Source organism: Oryctolagus cuniculus, chromosome 3, assembly GCF_964237555.1.
Source record: "Oryctolagus cuniculus chromosome 3, mOryCun1.1, whole genome shotgun sequence".
Classification (NCBI taxonomy): domain Eukaryota; kingdom Metazoa; phylum Chordata; class Mammalia; order Lagomorpha; family Leporidae; genus Oryctolagus; species Oryctolagus cuniculus.
Window position 1 is genome coordinate 11,853,567 of NC_091434.1, and position 15,280 is coordinate 11,868,846.

Sequence of the window (15,280 nt, forward strand, 5' to 3'; positions counted from 1 at the left end):
TGTATATTCTTCACCTGTGGGATGAAATTCCATTGATATCAATTAGATCTATTTGGTCCATAATGTAGATTAGCAGTGTTGTTTCTTTGTTAATTTTCTGTCTCATTGATCTGTGCATTGATGAAAGTGGGGTGTTGAAGCCCCCATTACTATTGTAGTATTGGGGTGTATGTCTATGTCTCCCTTCAGATCTATTTATAGCATGTGTCCTGGCATTGGGTACATATACATTTATTATAGTCATATCTTCCTGTTGAATTGATCTCTTAATCATTATATAATGCCTATCTTTGTCTCTTTTAAAAGTTTTTGAGTTAAAGTATATTTTGCTGATAATAGGATTGCTATACCTGCTCATTTTTGCTTTCCATTAGCATGGAATATCTTTTCCCATCCTTTCACTCTTATTCTGTCTGTTTCTTTGTTTTTTTGGAGAGGTATGTTTCTTGTAGGAGCAAATAGATGGGTCCTATTTCTTTTTAATACATTCAATCAGTCTGTATCTTTTAATTGGAGACTTTAGGCCATTTGCATTCCAGGTTACTATCAGTAAGTATTGAATTGGCACTGCCATTTCCCTGTAAATATTTCTATTATTTGCTTTGGATTTCCTTTGTACTTTTACTAGGGGATTTTCTGCCTTCATATTCTTTCATAATGAAAAATAGCTTTCTGTGTTTCTGTGTATGTAGCACATCCTTAAGCACCATTTATAAGGCTAAATGAGTGGTGACAAATTCTTTTAATATCTCTTTGTTATGGAAGGTCTTTATTTCACCTTCATTCATAAATGAGAGCTTTTCAGAGTATAGTATTATGTGTTGACAACTTTTTCTTTTTTTAAGATTTATTTATTTATTTGAAAGGCTAAGCTACAGAGAGAGGCAGAGACATAGGGAGATCTTTTATCTGATGGTTCATTCCCCAAATGACTGCAATGGCCAGAGCTAGGCATTTCCAGAGCCAGAAATCAGGAGCTTCTTCAAGGTCTCCCATGTGGGCACAGGGGCCCAAGCACTTAGGCCATCCTCTACTGCATTCCCAGGCCATTAGCAGGGAGCTGCATCAGAAGTGGAGCATACAGGACTTGAACTGGCACCCATATGGGATGCTGGCACCATAGGCGGTGGCTTTCCCTTTACACCTCAGCACTGGCCCAGACAGTTTTTTTCTTTTAAGACTTGGACTGTGTCTCTCTATTCTCTCCTAGTCTGTAGGGTTTCTGATGAGAAATCAGCCATAAGTATAATTGGAGATCCTCTGAAGGTAATCTGTCACTTCTCTCATTCAATTTTAGAATCTTTTCTGTATCTTTTACTGTTGAAAGTTTGAGTACAGTGTGTAGTTGTGAAAAATTTTTTCTTGTCATGTCTTTTAGTAGTTCTCTGTGCTTCCCGTACTTGGATTTCCTTGTCTTTCTCCAAATTATGGATGTTTTCTATTATTATTTCACTGAAAGAACATGTAATCCATTCTCTCTTTCTACTCCTTCAAGAACTCTTAAGACCTGTATGTTCAGTAGTTTGATAATATCTCATAGATCTTGAACACCGTTTTTAATTTTTCTAATTATTTCTTCTGCTGCTGCTCCCTCCTCCTTCTCCTCCTCTTCCTTCTTCCTTCTTCCTTCTTCCTTCTTCCTTCTTCCTTCTTCCTTCTTCTTGTTTCTTCTTCCTTCTCTCTGAGATGTTTCCAAAGATTTGTCTTCTAGCTTGGATATTACTTCTTGTGCCTCACAACATCTGCTGTTAAGACTTTCCACTGTATTTTTATATGAAATATTGAATTATTCACTTCTGATATTTCAGTTTGATTTCTCTTCAAAATCTCTCTCTCATGGGAACATTTTTCATCCATGTCATGCATGGATTTCTTTAATGCATATATTTGCTTTTCATTGCTTCTTAGTAATACTATGACCATTCTTTTGAATTCCTTTTCAGGCATTTCATCAATATTATCTTCATCTTCATATTCTAATAATGAAGTGTTGTTTTGTTCCTTTGGGGGAGTCTTCTTTTCTTCCTTGTTCTTGTTTCTTATATTTCTGAATTAACTTTTAGGCATTTGTGGAAACCATTCTTGTGTTTTATCTTTGAACTATACCTCTGTAGCTTAGTGGAATGTCTTCTCCTTTAGTGAATACCCAGAGGCATGTGCTGGGTGGGGTCAGGGAGGTCTGGTCCATGCTAAAAGGTGGGGCAAGGATCCAGTGTAACACCCAAGTTGGACATGGTAGATCTCTATTTTCCTTTTCTTTTCTTTTTCTTTTTTGACAGGCAGAGTGGACAGTGAGAGAGAGACAGACAGAGAGAAAGGTTTTCCTTTACCGCTGGTTCACCTTCCAATGGCCACTGCGGCTGGTGCACTGCAGCCGGTGCACCACGCTGATCCGAAGCCGGGAGCCAGGTGCCTCTCCTGGTCTCCCATGCGGGTGCAGGGACCAAGCACTTGGGCTATCATCCACTGCACTCTCGGGCCCCAGCAGAGAGCTGGACTGGAAGATGGGCAACCGGGACAGAATCCAGTGCCCCGACCAGGACTAGAACCCAGTGTGCCAGTGCTGCAAGGTGGAGGATTAGCCTATTGAGCCGTGGCACTGGCCAGTAGATCTCTATTTTCAACAGTGGATATGATCAAGCCTGTTGGCATAATCACAGCCTCACCTTCTCTCTTCCAAGATGACCAATGCCCAGGGTTATCACACAGGGGATACAACCCTTACCCATTCTGGCACATAAACCACACAAAGGATCTGTGCAGTCCTCAGTGTGAGCATGGAACCCTCTGCAATGACCCACCCCAGGTAGTCAGAGAGCTCTGAGTCTCTGATGCCAGACACAGTGATTGCCCAAAGACCTAGCTATACCCCATATGCTATTATGCATTCACAGAATCCCACAGTCACAGTGCACAAGGTGCTCATAGTCATGGGGTACAGGGTAACCCTCTTCAGCCCCTAAGCATGCCCTATCCATGGAGAGAGCAGAGTAATTTCCAGAGCTAGCTGCCTGTGGGTGCTCTGCCTTGGCAGTTTGAGCCCTAAGCATGTGATAGGTTGGGGGGGACACCTCACAATCCTAGGTGGGTGCCCAGCCCCCATCAACCCTCTCAAGCAGACTCAAAGTAAGTGGGAAACATGAATGTTTCCCTTTGGTAATATCCCCTGGTTGTGCATGGGAGAACCTAAACAGCCTGTACTGGTCTCAAGATGTCACCTTCTCCCTGGTGGTTGCCAGACACCCTTGTAGTTAGAAGGGGAGAAAGAAATGTGCTTTCATTTGCTGGATTAGGTGGATACCCAGACTCTGCTAGGGCTCCAGACTGGACTCAAAGTCAGTATGTTCTGCAAGATTCTCTCGTGCAATATCGCCAGTGGCATAGACTGCTGCAGTGTGCTCTCATCTTGCTCTCTAAGGCTGGCATCTTCTCCAGCCCCCAGCTGGAGTGTGTGGTGTTCCCACTAGCTGTTGCACATCCACTCTTTCCATGCTGCTCCACGGTATCCCTCTTCCTTCTGTAGAATTTCCTCTGCAAAGTTCTCTCCAACTTTCTCCTGGGAATACACTTCCTCCATTTTTCTTCTGCTAGCTTCCCCTGGTCAAAATCAGCATCTTTCCCCTATTCAGCCATGTTGGAACCCCCAAGTTTCCACTCTCTTAGTGCCTCCAATTTACAGTTTTGGGATTTAACTCTGTAGTGTCATAACCTAATTAACCATAGCAGAGAGCTTATAAAATTTTCAGGATTACTCTGCTAAGTATACTTTTTTTAAAAAATATTTATTTATTTTACTTGAAAGTCACAGTCACGCAGAGAGAGGAGAGGCAGAGAGAGAGAGAGAAAGAGAGAGAGAGAGAGAGAGAGGTCTTTCATCTGCTGGTTCACTCCCCAGATGGCTGCAACAGCGGGAGCTGAGCTGATCTGAAGCCAGGATCCAGGAGCTTCTTCCAGGTCTCCCACGTAGGTGCAGGGGCCCAACGACTTGGGCCATCTTCCACTGCTTTTCCAGACCATAGCATAGAGCTGGATGGGAAGTGGAGCAGCTGGTCTCAAACTGGTGCCCCTATGGGATGACGGCACTGCAAGTGTCAGCTTTACCTGCTATGCCACAGCGCCAGCCCCTAAGTATACTTTTAATTACATAATTAATTATGGGATTATAGTAATCAACATCTGAATATGAGTCTTTCTAATTGTGAAACTCTACTCTCTTCCATTAAACTTGAGAGCACAGGTAGCTGTGGAGGAAAGCATATGGTCTCTGAGGAGGGTGCATGGCAACAGAAGTAGGAATCCATTCAAGACAAGTGCCAGTCTCATGTTGTGGTTAGATTTGGATTCTTCCTCATGCAATCATTGAAGCTTACTGGCAGGGTGCACACAAAGGCAGTTCTGGGAGGTCTGAAAGGTCCATAGAGTCCAAATGGAGCCTTCAGTCCTACACAGGAAGAAAAAATCACAGACTGAGGGAAACCTGGATTTTCAGTGTTTTTTGGCAAGAGCCTTTAGAGCATTTTCAGTCAAGAATATCATTCTTAACTTGGATATAAAAGATTTATCTGGTTTGGAAAATCAATTGTATAATTTTGGAACATGTATCACCTCCAGTGGTTCCCGAGTGGTGACATTATTATGGTTGATGTCAAATTTTCTGTTGATTTTGGGAGAAGGCTTCAAGGAGCAAATAACAATAAAAGCCTATACTGCCAGAGTGGTGGCTAGTTGAGACATGGGCTAGTTGGCCCTAGACATGCAAATTTCAATCCAGTGTTGACTGAGGACTCTGTCTTCCTCCTAAAAATTCAACTGGATCTGCCGCAGAGGAGAGGTGGGTGTGGGCTTCACCATGGTCTGACTGCCTTCTGGTCAGCTTCCTATACAGAGTAATTCTCAGGAATTTACTTGAGTGGTTATCAAGTTTTCCCTGTTGCTTTTCAGAAAACATGAAGCTCCATTCATATTCCAGTGGTCTGTGGACCACACAGACTCATGACCCACTTTAACAATCTTGTGTGTGATGAGATTGACTGCTTTTGCTAAAAAGCTCTAAAAGACTGCAGGTGAAGTCAATCCACAGAAATGGGGTTTGAAAAAGAATAAACCCAAGAAGCCAACTTGTATTTTAGGAAATGATGAACTTAGCTCTTTTTAATTTTTTAAAAAGATTTACTTATTTATTTGAAAGGCAGGGTTTTAGGATGGGGGAGAGTGCTTCTATAGATTGGTTCCTTACCCAATAGCTGCAATGCTGGGGCTGGGCCAGGCTGAGGATAGGATCCAGGAACTCCATCTGGGTCTCCTAGTTGTAGGGGTCCAAGGACTTGGGTCATTTTCCATTGTTTCCAAGGTGCATTAGCAGGGAGTTGGATTGGAAGTAGAACAGCGAGGACTCAAACTGGTGCCCATATAGGGTACCAATATCACAGGCAGTGGCTTAACGTGCTGGGCCACAATGCTGGCCCCCAACAAGGAAAGTGTGCACATTGAAAGAAGATTGTCCATGTAGACTGAGGTAAATGCTCATGTCACTGTGACAGAGGGCACTTTCTTGATCTCTGAGACTTTTTGTTTATTTATCAACAAAAGCTGAACCTGTCACCATTCTATTTTGGAAAGAGAAAGGTACAGACAAGTAGGTATTCAGACAATAAAAGAATTTATCCTTGGAAAGAATCTTAAGTTACTCAGTGTTAGAAGGCCTTAAGGAAAAAACAGATAGTCATTTAATTAACAGGAAATTATCTCACTGAAAGAACAAAAAATATTCCAGAAAAACTCAGATTCCTTATTACTTGGGAAGAGAAAAGGCCTTACTGAGCCCTTCTTATGTTAACTTCTTTGTGACTGGAAGGGTTTAATATTCAGCGTCCTGTTAATGTGGTCCCCAAATTCTAGCCATTGCCCCCTTCACCATCAATGAGAGCCCCCCAGGGTGTATTTCTTCTCCTTATCAGGCTGCAGAAAAAACCAGATTTACCATGGTAGAGATAATGATTTGGAAAATCTCAGATCTTCCCCAAATCTGGCATTAAGACATGGAGTAGAGATTCATAAGGAGTCCCAGGGGGATTGGAGTCCAGGAGTTTCCATAAAGGAGTGAACAAAACAATGATAATTATGGAGTTGGAGAAAGATAACAAAATGATTTTTGTGGAACATAGAAATTATGTGTGTCTGTATGTGTGCGCACATGTGTGTGTGTATGTATGTGTGCATGGGCTGCAAAGGCTTATAGAAAATGCATATTATGAAAAAAACTGTGCATGGATTTCAAATTTGTTTTTACCAAAATAAACTTATCTATTCTGTTTTTCTACTAACTTTTTGACATTCCTGCCTATGTGGCTAGGAAAGGCCTTAGCCCTTATGTGGGTCAGTGAACAAGGTGGATGTCAAATGCTGAGAGTTTATGCTTAGCGTCTCTCTTGGGGAGGAGTAGGGGACAGTGAGCTCCTCCTTGGGGTTGTGTAGTCACAGAGCCAGCTTTGAGACAGTGGCCCCATTATCTGTTTTGCTAGGCTGTACAGATCAGTTTGTTTAAGTATAGGTTATTGACTATGAGACCTTGAAGCATGAATGAGTCACTCTCAGTAATTTTTTCAGCCTCAGTGAGATCATCTGTCCTTCTCCTTCATTTTCCTCACTTTGAAAATAGCCTTTTATGAATACTTAGTATTTTTTCCTCTAAACTCAGGCTCATACTTCAACTTGTCTTGTCCTGGTCTTCTAATGCCTGACCCTGCTTTGGGCCATCTCTTGACATATTCTATCTCACTCCTCTCTCAATTTTCAAACTTCAGCTCTCCCAGAGGACTGGTTCAGATTCTCTTTGTACCATCTCCAGCCCAGATGCAGAGTTATCTGTCACTGAGACATTTTAATTGGGCTTCCTTTAGGTCACTGGTTTATCTTGATTTTCTCCATGTGGCAGCAATGCTGGATTTTGTGATAGAAAATCCTGGTTATGCCATTGCCTAGCTGGGCTGAAGTGGGGTGAAATCCTGGTTATGCCATTGCCTAGCTGGGCTGAAGTGGGGTGATCAGATCCAGTCATCCCTATGAAAAACAGTTAGCAAATGGAAACTTGTTCTTTGAAAGGCACACAGTTCCCTGCAGAAGTTTCCCATGTAGGTGAACTTCCAAAGCTGTTGTGTGTGTATTTTAGTGGCAAAGGTGGCTTTGTGTAGTCTGGCCTATGTTTTTTGTAGTAGTGATAGCATTAGATGGAAACATAGTTGTCTTATCTTTTTCCCCAGTGATGACAGCCATCAGTTTGTGAGAAGGTAAAATAGGGTGATCCTGTTCTGAGTGAGGGGGCACTTTTGGTGTAGTCAGAGGCTTGCTTGAAACAAAGGTTTTTAATGCTCGTGGGGTGGACTTTTGTCACTGCAGTTAAGTTGTCACATGGAATGCCTGCATGCCATATCATAGTGCCTGGCTCAAGTCCTGGCTCCTTCACTTCTGCTCCAACTTCCTGCTAATGCACATTTTGGGATGCAGTAGATAATGGCTCAAGTACTTGGGTCCATGCCATCCACATGGCAGATCCAGATTGAGTTTTGGGCTCCTGGCTTTGGCCTGGCCCTGTTATGGCTGTTACAAGCATTTGAAAAGTAAATCAGCAGATAGAAGAGCTCTCTTGGTCGCTCTGTCTTTAAAGAAATGAAAATAAGTAAATAAAAATTTTAAAAAGTTTTTTAAAAAAGAATTTTTATGCCCTTAACACAGGTGGTTAGAGCAAAGAGAACCCTCATAGACTGTCATGGATCACTGATGTTACCACATTCTGTGGACTACACTTCACCGTGGATATCACTGTTTACAGTGTCTGGCAGACAGTGAGATGAGGGTATAGTTCATTTGTGACCTAGCAACCACATCTTGGGTAGGAGAACGGTCATAAATCTCTGTGACTCAACTGTGGCTTGGTTATAGACTAAACAGATGCATAGGATAAGCACATGATCTTATGCCTGCTCCTGGTGAAGCAGTGACCGGGGAAGTGTTTACTTTTGGTAGTTCATTCAAGACGTAGATCTTCAAACTGAGGCAATGGCTTTGGGAGATGTCTTAGCCTGTTCTATGCTGTTGTAACAGATTACCTGAGATTGTCTCATCAATAATGATCTGATATTTATTTTTATTTTATTTCTGGAGGCTTGTAAGTTCATAGTCAAGGAGCCAACATCTGGCAGGGATCTTCTTTCACATGGGTGAAGGTGAGGGAAGAGAGGGAAAGGGAGAGAGAAAGAATGAAGGGGCTGAACTTGCTCTGTTATGATGCAACCAGTCCCCACCTTGAGGCATAATCACTTAAAATCCTTATCTCTTAATACTATTAGAATGGCAATTAAATTTCAACATGAGTTTTAGAGAAGACAAGTATGTAAACCATAGGAGGCATAAAAAGATTCTCAACAGTTATGCAGAAGCTTGGAAAATTTAATGAAAGAAATTGGTTTCCAGATTCTCACTTACTATGTATATTCTTTCACAGAATTGCTGTTTCTGGAAACCAATTCTTGTTTCTTTTCCATAATTGTTCTCCTACTTTTCTTTCTTCTTTCTTTTTTAATAATACAACTCTTTGAGGACAGAGGTCCTGCATGGGAATTTAGTGCACAGTGACCACTGCTGTTAATTTAACAATTAACACTTTTAAGTATGATGTCAATCAGCTCTAAACATGATAAGCCTAGGTTTTAGAAGCCTTTTGAATCCACAGACTCCATCAGTATTTAGACAAGGCCATAAGCAAAGTGGAAATTCTCTCTTCCCTTCAGAGAAAAAAACCTCCTTCTTTAATGACCACTTCTTTCCCCTGGGGTCTCACCCACTGAAGTCCTTCATGTAGGACATTTTTTGTGACAGTGTCTTACCTTTCCATCTCTCGTGGGCTTTTCAGCCAGACCAGAATGCCTTAAGTGCTGATTCTGAGGTCCGAGTGCTACTTAAAGCAATTGTCATTCTATGAGCCTGCTGTGTGGAGTGCTTTCCATGTAGGAGCATTCACTCATTTGTATTTCTATTATTATTACCAGACACTTAATCCTATATACATGATCACTTTACACACAGTTGACCTTAGCCAAAAGGCCGAGAAGTGATGATGATCACTGTAACACTTAATATGATATTTTTACCACCCAGCTTAAGGGGATTTGAGGTCTCATGACAAGTTTTTAAACTATACCCTCAGAATTAAGTCCATAGGAATGTATGCAGAACTATACAGCTTTATACTTACAAACTTCATATACTTCATAATTAGAACTTCAGGAACATGGTAATTCTTCTCACTGTGTCCACCTTCCCACCTGTACTCCCATCCCTCTTCCTCCTCTCTCTCTTATTCCCACTCTTGTTTTTTAACTGAGATCAATTTTCAATTGACTTTACACACATATGTTTAATTCTATGTTGAGTAAATAGTTCAACAAATAGTATGAAAAAAAAAAAAACTGTTCCTCAACAGTCAAGACAAGGGCTTCTCAAATTGTCAATTTTACTTCTACAGATTGCCTTTTAGTCAGGGAGAACAGGGCAAGTTCAGTCCTTTCATTCTTTCTCTCTCCATATGGTTTGGTCTCTTTGAGACTGGCTTATTTCGCTAGGTATGATATTTTTCAGATTCACCCATTTTGTTGCAAATGACTGGATTTCATTTACTTTTTTTGCCACAGGGTAGTATTCCATGGTGTACATATCTCATAATTTCTTTATCTTCAGTTGATAGGTATTTGGGTTGTTCCATGTCTCAGCTATTGTGAATTGAGCTGTAATAAACATGGGGGTGCAGATAACTCTTTTATTTGCTGATTTCATTTCCCTTGGGTAAATTCCCAGGAGTGGGATGGCTGGGTCATATTTTAGGTCTATATTCAGATTTCTGAGGTATCTCTGTAGTGGCTTTACCAGTTTACATTCCTACCAATAGTGGATTAGGGCACCTTTTTCCCCACATCTTTGCCAGCATTTGTTGTCTGTTGATTTCTGTATGAAAGCCATTCTAACTGGGGTGAGGTGAATACTCCTTGTGTTTTGATTTGCATTTCCCTGATGACTAGTGATCCTAGCAATTTCTCATGTGTCTGTTGACCATTTGGATTTCCTCTGAAAAATGTTTAAGTTTTGACCATTTCTTAACTGGGTTGTTTGTTTTGTTTTTTGTGAAGTTCCTTGATCTCTTTTTATATTCTGATCATTAATCCTTTATTGGTTGTATAGTTTGCAATTATTTTCTGCCATTCTGTCAGTTGTCTCTTCACTTTGATAATTATTTCTTTTGCATTACAGAAGCTTCTCAATTTGATGTAATCCAATTTGTTAATTTTGGCTTTGAATGCTAGTGCATGTTTTTGTTCTAAGAACTCTGCCTGTGCCAATGTCTTGTAGGGTTTACCCAATGTTCTCTAATAATTGATGGTGTTGTGTCATAGATTTAGGTCTTTAATTCATGTTGAGTGGATTTTTGTGTAAGGTGTAAGGCAGGGGTCTTGCTTCATACTTCCACATGTGGAAATCCAGTTTTTCCATCACCATTTGTTGAAGAGACTGTCCTTGCTCCAGGGATTGGTTATAACTCCTTTGTTTCTATTCTGTTCCATTGGTATATCCATCAAGTACCATTCAATAGGATTCTGGCTGTGGGTTTGTCATAGGTTGCCTTGATTATTTTGAAGAATGTTCCATCTGTACCCAATTTGCTTATAGTTTTCATCATGAAAGATTTTGTACTTTATTAAATGCTTTCTCTGTATCTATTGAGATAATCATATGGTTTTTGTTCTGTAGTTTATTAATGTGATGTGTCACATTGATTGATTTGTGATTGTTGAACCATCCCTACATATCAGATATAAATCCCAGTTGGTCTGGGTGAATGATCTTTCTGATGTGTTGGATTTGGTTGGCTAGAATTTTATTGAGGATTTTTGTGTCTATGTTCATCAGGGAAATTTGTCTGTAATTCTATTTCTCTGCTGCTTCTTTTTCAGGTTTAGGAATTAAGGTGATCCTGGCTTCACAGAAAGAATTTGGGAGAATTCTCTCCCTTTCAATTGTTTGAATAGCTTGAGAAGAATTGGAATTCAGCAGTCTATTTTGTTTGATGTTAGGATGGCTACCCCAGCTCTCTTTGGTTTCTGTTAGCATAGAATATATTTTTCTATCCTTTCACTTTCAGTCTGCATTCATCTTTGTTAGTGAGATGTGTTTTTTGTAGGCAACAAATAGATGGGTTTTGTTTTTTAATCCATTCATCCAGTCTGTGTCTTTTAACTGGAGAGTTGAGGCCGTTTACATTCAAGGTGACTACTGATAAGTAATAACTTTGCCCTGCTTTTTTCCATAAGTATTCCATTTTTTTTTTTACTTTGGATTTCCTTTGCACTTTTACTTGGAGTTTTCTGCATTTACTTTTTTTTTTTTTGTAGTGATGACCATGTTTCTGTGTACAGCATATCCTTAAGTATCCTTTGCAAGGATGAATAGGTAGTGACAAATTATTTCAATTTCTGTTTGTTATGGAAGATCTGCATTTCACCTTCATTCATAAATGAAAGTTTTGCAGGGTACAGTATTCTTGCTCGACCATTGTTTTCTCTTAATACTTTCAATGTATCACCATCTTCTCCTAGCCTGTCTGGTTTCTGATGAGAAGTCATCTGTGAGTCTAATTAGAGATCCTCTTAAAGTAATCTGCATTTCTCCTATGCACATTTTAGAATTTTTCCTTTTGTTTTACTGTATAGTGTTTGATTACAATATGTCATTGTAAAGATATTTTCTGGTCATGTTTATCAGGAGTTCTATGTGCTGCTTGTACTTGGATGTCCCTATCTTTATCCAAATTAGGGAAGTTTTCTGTTATTATTGCACTAAAATTCCTTCTAATTCTTTGTCTCTTTCCATGCCTTCAGGAACTCCTAGGACCAGTATGTTGGGTTGTTTAATAGCATCCTATAGATTCCAAACCATGTTTTTTGTTGTCTAATTTCTTCTTCCTGTTTTTGGTCTGAATGTTTAATTTCCTGTGATTTGTCTTTAAGTTGGAGATTCTTTCTTCTGCACACAAGCCTCCCACAGTCATGAGCACCCAGCTCCCTGTCAGTTCTCCCCATCAGACTCAGCAGTCACTGTTCAGCTAGTTTCTTGGTGCGGACATGAGCTGGCACAGCTGTTAAAGTATGTCCAAAATGGTTTCTGCTCTCTGTTGGCTTGTTACAGGATACCATTTCAGGGTGAATGGGTAGAGAGAAACATGCCTCCCCCCGCCTTTTTGTCTCCTCTAGTTTTCCAGGTACACTATCCCCCACGGAGTTCCAAGCAGAATTCCCTCCAGGCTCTTACTTCAGCTTTATCTTTGGTGGCTTGAGCTGCTACAGTCCAATCTCACCTTGCAATTCAGAGCTAGTGTGGAGGCTCTCAGCTGCTGGGATCCTGAATTGTGTGTGTCCATGTAGGTTCACTGTGTCCCCCAATTTGTGTGGAGTTTCTTCTGCTGTTTTCTCCCTAACTCTTCTCTGAGACTGCACTCTCTCCACTTTTTTAATACTATCTTGTCCTAGACTAGAGCAGTAAGCTCCCTCCCTACTCTGCTATCTTAATCTAATCCCCTCCTCCTACTTTTCAAAAGAAAGGCAAACTCTCATTTTCTTGTATCCCACATATCTCAGTGAAAAAGAACTGTCTTTAGGACCAAAGGAAGGGCTGTATGACAACTTGTGCAGAGAATAAGAAGACAAGAATCTTTACCTATTGCCTCTGCATCCCTTGGGGGAGTGTGTTTCCAATTTTTGCTTTCATCACAATTGAACAAAGACCTGTCAACTAGTAGATCATTCTAAAATAACTCTTTTTTTTTTTCTAAAATAACTCTTGATGGTAAATTACTACATTGCTTTTGGTATGTGTCTTAGTTGATTTGTACTGCTCTAAAAATGCCTTGTACTGGGTAATCTGTAAACCAAGGAATTTGTTGCTCATTGTTTGGAGGCTGGAAAGTCCATGGTTAAGGCATTGGCAAATTCAGTCTGGTGAGGACCCACTCTCGGTTTCAGTGATGGTGCCTTTTGCTGTGTCTCTCATGGTGGAAAGAAGAGTCAAACAAGCTCCCCCAGTCCCTTTTCAAAGGGCACTAATGTTACTCCTGAGGACTTCACACTCATGATTTAATCAACTCCCAAATGCCCATCCTCTTAGTGCCAACACATTGAGGATGAGCTTTCAATATATGAAACCTGAGGGACACAGATATTCAGACTATGGCAGTTTATAACTCAATGGAAGTTTGAAGAGTTGAGTTACATTTGTAGAATGACTTTTTTCCATTCACAACTTCTTATTTATGTTGAATACAGTTTATTAGAACTTATGTATTTGGAAATAAAAATTATATTGTTGATGAAACAGTCTTATTCTAGTAGAAAGAATTATTGATCTAGAACTGAATAAATTGGGAAGCAAAGAACATAATTCATTCACTAAGAACCACATTTCCCATAAAATTTTATTTTTAACATTTAATAATTTATCAATTTTAAATTTAGTTGCATTTTTGATGACTTAAAGACTTAAGACACATAGCATCACTTAGAATAAAATATGTTTAATTTATATGAATAAGCCTCTTGCAAAGAAGTATGCAGGTGATCAAAATAACATTCAAGTATAAAAATGCATTGTATTAGGATATATGTGGGGGGTGAAATGGAAAGATGAAGTCAAAGAGGAAAACAAGCAATGTGAAATTCCTACCTGATAAAGAGCTGTGTGCATACACTCCAAATGGATGGTGATGAAAGTCAGTTTGCTGTGGCCTTGTAATCTCTTGCATATGTCCAAAATCCTGCTGTAATAGTGTCATTTTAAAGACTACCATTTATAGTATTCTCTCATATATGTATATTAGAGAATATGTATATGTATATATACATATGTATATATGTATATGTATATATATATATACACACACACACACACACACACACACAAACATATGAGAGAGAGAGAGAGAGAGAGAGAGAGAGAGAGAGAGAGAGAGAGAGAATCTGCCATCTGATAGGCTCACAATCAGGCACTCTTCCTCTGCAAAGTGACCAAGCAACTCCCTATTTTTTTTTTTTTTGACAGGGAGAGTTAGACAGTGAGAGAGAGAGACAGAGAAAGGTCTTCCTTCTGTTCGTTCACCCCTTAAATGGCCGCTATGGCTGGTGCGCTGCGCTGATCCGAAGCCAGGAGCCAGGTGCTTCCTCCTGGTCTCCCGTGTGGGTAAAGGGCCCAAGCACTTGGGCCATCCTCCACTGCCTTCCCAGGCCACAGCAGAGAGCTGGACTGGAAGAGGAGTAACCAGGACAGAATCCAGCACCCCAACCGGGACTAGAACCCGGGGTGTCAGCACTGCAGGCAGAGGATTAGCCTAGTGAGCCGCGGCACCGGCCCAGCAACTCCCTATTTTAATAAGTCTATCTCTGTACATCCTTCACTGCACTGTGTGTGTGTATTAACTGTATCATGCATATTTGTTTTTGGATTAAAATACAGATATTTCTGGTTTTCTTTAATTTTTACTGTGTTTGTATAAAATACCAAATGTTTCAAGCCAATTTTCTTCCAAAATAGTAATTTGTTTAATTGAGACTTGCTTCTCCAATATTTAAAAAAATATTTAAAATTATGGACTTAGGGATGAGAAAAGTTCAGGGTATTCAAAGTGACTCAGTAGTTGCTTGATTTTGATACTGTATTGTGGAATCTTGTTTGACTGCTTTAGCATTGAATTAATTTCCCAGATTTTATCCAGAATGTAAAAATAGCTTGTAACCCCCAACCTTCCTGGTTTCTTTCTTTCTATCCAGTTCTCTTAGGGACACATCCTCCGAGCCAAAATTTTAAAGTGAGATAGTTCAGTTCCTCAAGCCAAGTAAATCTTGGCTAAAACCAAAGAGTTCTTTCAGTCATGTTTAAAAATATTTTTTCTCTTTTTTATTGTGATAAAATTCTCAAAGTGAAATTCCCCATCTTAACTATTTTAAGTTTTACAACTCACTGGTCTTCAGCATATTTATAATGCTGTGTGGTCAAAAACGTTATATAATTCTACAACATATCCAAATTCCCAAAAAGAAACCTTGTGCCCTCTAATTCTTCCCTTCCCTCACCCATGACAACCATGGAGCTATTTTCTATTTTTAAGGATTTACCTCTTCTGAGCATTTCCTATACATGGTATCATACAACATATGGCTTCTGTCACTCAGCATTATGTTTTCATAAC

At 39.9% G+C, this 15,280-nt stretch overlaps 1 protein-coding gene across 5 annotated transcripts in view; it reads left to right on the top strand.

Annotated features, from left to right (window-relative positions):
- COL4A4 (collagen type IV alpha 4 chain) overlaps positions 1 to 15,280 on the top strand; it is a 180,366-nt gene that overhangs the window by 22,056 nt on the left and 143,030 nt on the right. The gene's annotated exons all lie outside the window — the stretch shown is intronic.